The following is a 5,677-nucleotide window of genomic DNA, read 5'->3' as shown; positions in this document are numbered from 1 at the left end:
GTAGCGACGGGCGGTGTGTACAAAGGGCAGGGACGTAATCAACGCGAGCTTATGACTCGCGCTTACTGGGAATTCCTCGTTCATGGGGAACAATTGCAAGCCCCAATCCCTAGCACGAAGGAGGTTCAGCGGGTTACCCCGACCTTTCGGCCTAGGAAGACACGCTGATTCCTTCAGTGTAGCGCGCGTGCGGCCCAGAACATCTAAGGGCATCACAGACCTGTTATTGCTCAATCTCGTGCGGCTAGAAGCCGCCTGTCCCTCTAAGAAGAAAAGTAATCGCTGACAGCACGAAGGATGTCACGCGACTAGTTAGCAGGCTAGAGTCTCGTTCGTTATCGGAATTAACCAGACAAATCGCTCCACCAACTAAGAACGGCCATGCACCACCACCCACCGAATCAAGAAAGAGCTATCAATCTGTCAATCCTTCCGGTGTCCGGGCCTGGTGAGGTTTCCCGTGTTGAGTCAAATTAAGCCGCAGGCTCCACTCCTGGTGGTGCCCTTCCGTCAATTCCTTTAAGTTTCAGCTTTGCAACCATACTTCCCCCGGAACCCAAAAGCTTTGGTTTCCCGGAGGCTGCCCGCCGAGTCATCGGAGGAACTGCGGCGGATCGCTGGCTGGCATCGTTTATGGTTAGAACTAGGGCGGTATCTGATCGCCTTCGAACCTCTAACTTTCGTTCTTGATTAATGAAAACATACTTGGCAAATGCTTTCGCTTCTGTTCGTCTTGCGACGATCCAAGAATTTCACCTCTAACGTCGCAATACGAATGCCCCCGCCTGTCCCTATTAATCATTACCTCGGGTTCCGAAAACCAACAAAATAGAACCGAGGTCCTATTCCATTATTCCATGCACACAGTATTCAGGCGGGCTTGCCTGCTTTAAGCACTCTAATTTGTTCAAAGTAAACGTGCCGGCCCACCGAGACACTCAATAAAGAGCACCCTGGTAGGATTTCAACGGGGTCCGCCTCGGGACGCACGAGCACGCACGAGGCGGTCGCACGCCTTCGGCTCGCCCCACCGGCAGGACGTCCCACGATACATGCCAGTTAAACACCGACGGGCGGTGAACCAACAGCGTGGGACACAAATCCAACTACGAGCTTTTTAACCGCAACAACTTTAATATACGCTATTGGAGCTGGAATTACCGCGGCTGCTGGCACCAGACTTGCCCTCCAATAGATACTCGTTAAAGGATTTAAAGTGTACTCATTCCGATTACGGGGCCTCGGATGAGTCCCGTATCGTTATTTTTCGTCACTACCTCCCCGTGCCGGGAGTGGGTAATTTGCGCGCCTGCTGCCTTCCTTGGATGTGGTAGCCGTTTCTCAGGCTCCCTCTCCGGAATCGAACCCTGATTCCCCGTTACCCGTTACAACCATGGTAGGCGCAGAACCTACCATCGACAGTTGATAAGGCAGACATTTGAAAGATGCGTCGCCGGTACGAAGACCGTGCGATCAGCCCAAAGTTATTCAGAGTCACCAAGGCAAACGGACCGGACGAGCCGACCGATTGGTTTTGATCTAATAAAAGCGTCCCTTCCATCTCTGGTCGGGACTCTGTTTGCATGTATTAGCTCTAGAATTACCACAGTTATCCAAGTAACGTGGGTACGATCTAAGGAACCATAACTGATTTAATGAGCCATTCGCGGTTTCACCTTAATGCGGCTTGTACTGAGACATGCATGGCTTAATCTTTGAGACAAGCATATGACTACTGGCAGGATCAACCAGGGAGCTGCGTCAACTAGAGCTGAGCAGCCGGCCGCCCGGGAGTGTGTCCCGGGGGCCCGCGCGAACACGCAAGCGTCCGCTCAATTATTCTGCAAACAGGAGGAGGCTGGGCTCCCCTGCACGATACACCTCGAAACCCTCTCAGGTCCCGGCGGCGCGCAGCGCCGTCCTAAGTACTTGGTCGGGTTCGAGAGAGGCGCAATCGCCCGGAGATAGGCGAGTAGACGCTTTCAGTGCGACCACCCGTGCTCCCAACTGAGCTTGCCGCTGCCGACAGAGGCCCGGGAGCGTGCTGTCGTGGTGTTGCCGGCGGGAGACAACACGCGGCCACAAACAGTGACCGGGCAGCTCCAACGCCAGCGCCACAGAGGGGCAGAGCCCCACTTGGGTGCCAAAGCGAACTCTCCCAGCACAGCGCACGCGCCAACACATCCGCACAGCTGCGATACAAACCACCTGCGAGAACCGCGGGGGCGACCGAGCAGCAGACGGCGTCGCGGCGCCGAGTGCCGGGCGGCGGCGCATCCTCAACGCACACAGTCCTCAATCGGACCAGCACACTGCAGATGTCCACCGCGCTTCGCACCGGGCCCGGGAGGACCCACTTTGGCCGCACGGCGCCGCGCGCTGGGTGCGCCGGCACGCAGATGCGCCGCCTGCCGCCTCCGTCAGCCGGCGCGCCTGCCACTGGGCGCCCCCACCAGCCGGCTGCCGCGCGTGCGCCCACGCAGCGCGCGGCCAGCACGCCGGGCGCCCCCCCCTCACCGGCCGGGGACGGTCCCACCCAGCCACCGCCGCGTATCGCTTCATACCCACATGCCCACTCACGTTCGTGGGTATGACGGGTGTCGCTGAAGCAACCGGTTAATACCTGTACCGATCGTCGATATCAACGATTCACCTCCAGCGCGAACAACCGCGCAACAACGGATTTCCAGTTCATTTGCGTAACTTGGGCAGCAAACGTAGACATCCATCTACATTTGCGACTTCTACGAGTCTTGCATGCCTGGATGTTGTGTGTCACGACGCACTCCATCAGCATACATACACGCTGCGACGTGTGCACGAAAGAACACGTGGAAGGTGGCCAGCGTACGTATGCGAATGCCATTGCACAGCTGCGAAGCGCATTCAACACGCGAACTCCTGACCGACGAGCTAGAGGTGACAGGAGGGGAGGGGGGGGGGGGGGCGGGGGCGATATACGTCCTATTGCAGTACACAATACAGTGGATAGCGGGACCATGTGGAAAGTAAGCAACACTCGCAAGATGTGAGGGTACGCACCGTAAAATGAATCAATACGCAGAACACCACAGTGTGCGCGAAGTGAACTATGTTGAGATGGTTGCAATTAGGCAACGCTACACGAATTCCTAGATTCATATAACTAACAATTACAGGGCAGGTTAAGGCGCAACGTGGGTTAGGTTAGGGCGCAACGTGGGTTAGGTTAGGGCGCAACGTGGGTTAGGTTTGGGCGCAACGTGGGTTAGGTTAGGGCGCAACGTGGGTTAGGTTAGGGCGCAACGTGGGTTAGGTTAGGGCCCAACGTAGGTTAGGTTAGGGCGCAACGTAGGTTAGGTTAGGGCGCAACGTAGGTAAGGGCACGTAGGTTAGGTTAGGGCGCAACGTAGGTTAGGTTAGGGCGCAACGTAGGTTAGGTTAGGGCGCAACGTAGGTTAGGTTAGGGCGCAACGTAGGTTAGGTTAGGGCGCAACGTGGGTTAGGTTAGGGCGCAACGTGGGTTAGGTTAGGGCGCAACGTGGGTTAGGTTAGGGCGCAACGTGGGTTAGGTTAGGGCGCAACTTGGGTTAGGTTAAGGCGCAACTTGGGTTAGGTTAAGGCGCAACTTGGGTTAGGTTAAGGCGCAACTTGGGTTAGGTTAAGGCGCAACTTGGGTTAGGTTAAGGCGCAACTTGGGTTAGGTTAAGGCGCAACTTGGGTTAGGTTAAGGCGCAACTTGGGTTAGGTTAAGGCGCAACTTGGGTTAGGTTAAGGCGCAACTTGGGTTAGGTTAAGGCAGAAGTTGGGTTAGGTTAAGGCAGAAGTTGGGTTAGGTTAAGGCAGAAGTTGGGTTAGGTTAAGGCAGAAGTTGGGTTAGGTTAAGGCGCAACTTGGGTTAGGTTAAGGCGCAACTTGGGTTAGGTTAAGGCGCAACTTGGGTTAGGTTAAGGCGCAACTTGGGTTAGGTTAAGGCGCAACTTGGGTTAGGTTAAGGCGCAACTTGGGTTAGGTTAAGGCGCAACTTGGGTTAGGTTAAGGCGCAACTTGGGTTAGGTTAAGGCGCAACTTGGGTTAGGTTAAGGCAGAAGTTGGGTTAGGTTAAGGCAGAAGTTGGGTTAGGTTAAGGCAGAAGTTGGGTTAGGTTAAGGCAGAAGTTGGGTTAGGTTAAGGCAGAAGTTGGGTTAGGTTAAGGCAGAAGTTGGGTTAGGTTAAGGCAGAAGTTGGGTTAGGTTAAGGCAGAAGTTGGGTTAGGTTAAGGCAGAAGTTGGGTTAAGGGATGGTGTGTGTGGGGGGGGGGGTGGGGTGGCGAGGTTCGTTGATAGTGATGGTAGTAAGTGGACGCCTGAGGCACTATCAGATATGTCACGTCAGTTGCACTTGTGGCTCATGGCAGGTGGCGCGCCCGTTCTGTGTTTGTGGCAAAGGAGTGGCACACCTGTGTCTTTCATTCCTGCCATTGTTTATGTGCTGTGAGATGCGGCAGTGTGGTGCTGTTGGGTGCACCCCTGTGTAGGACATGTGTGGGTGTTGGTGGCGTATCTGAGCAATGGTGGTTGTAGGAAGAGTGGGATATTCAGTTTTCTGGTTCGACGTCCCGGTCTGGTTATCATAGTGTGGATGGTGTACTGTGGCCGAGAGGATGCACTGGATGTTGTTCCATGCTGGTACTTAGATGTTGTGTCTGCGTCTGTTACAGGCATAGACTAGTGGGTGATGGAGTGTGTGGGTGACGTGTGGTTGACATTGTGTGCACAGACGTTCAGCATGTATAGGGACAGTTGTATGTGTTATCTATATTCCGATGACTGCGCGTATTACTAAGCACCGCCGCGTATAAGCTTAATGTATGTATAGTCAATGCCTGTTCTATCTCTGTACAGTAGTAGCGGTGCGACTGCACTAGCTAGCTACACCTCGCGGCATCGTCCCCCGGTGTATGGCATATGATTATAAACATTCTGTCTATTAGTCAAAACCGGTGGTGTGACTACGTCACATGTTTGAGGTGGGGGGACGCAACACCGTGCCGGTGGGTCAGGGCTGCGAAACACTTTCCCCACACTGGGGGCTCGGACCCTCATTACTCGTCCCAGTAATATATTGCGGAGCGCACATAGCCATTGCCCAGAGTCTTTGCGACTGCGAGTGCAACGCCCACGGGGACCGACGTGGATGGGGCGGCCCATAGCTGATCGCTCAGCATCGGAATCCGTACAGTGAGCGACGCGGTCGCGCACAGACTTAGAGCACGTTTAGGGACAGCGGGAATGTCGAATATTGGATAAAACTCTTCATGAAACGCAAGATATAGGTGTGGATTGCAACTTACGAGTGCGGGAAACGTCCGCCGTTCATCCGCTGGACTTGCGATTTTGGTGGGTGGGGTGGGGCACGTACGGGTGCGGGTGGCGTGATTGTCGGTCGACGACTTCGTGGTGGACAGAGGATGCCGTCTTTGTGGGTGGCGTCGGACAATGTGTACTGTGCGCCCAGCGATGTCGTATTCAGCTTGGCGTCTCATAGATGGCGGTATCGCCGTTGCAGGAGGCCTAGATGGCGTTATTGTTTGTGGTGCGCTCGACATGGTGGATGTAGTGTTGCCAGATTCGCGTAGATGGCTGTATTGCATGTGGTTTCGTCGTATTTTCATAGGTGGCGATGCTGTGTGGTTGGCGTTGTTGCGTTCACTTCCTGT

At 54.8% G+C, this 5,677-nt stretch overlaps 1 pseudogene; it reads right to left on the bottom strand.

Moving 5' to 3' along the window:
- Positions 1-1,755, bottom strand: LOC126218362 (small subunit ribosomal RNA; annotated as a pseudogene; the record flags this gene model as incomplete).
- Between the last annotated feature and the right edge of the window lie 3,922 nt (positions 1,756-5,677).

Source organism: Schistocerca nitens, unplaced genomic scaffold (genome assembly GCF_023898315.1).
Source record: "Schistocerca nitens isolate TAMUIC-IGC-003100 unplaced genomic scaffold, iqSchNite1.1 HiC_scaffold_100, whole genome shotgun sequence".
Taxonomy (NCBI): domain Eukaryota; kingdom Metazoa; phylum Arthropoda; class Insecta; order Orthoptera; family Acrididae; genus Schistocerca; species Schistocerca nitens.
The sequence above is the reverse complement of the archived record's forward strand: the minus strand, read 5'-3'. Positions and strand labels throughout refer to the sequence as shown.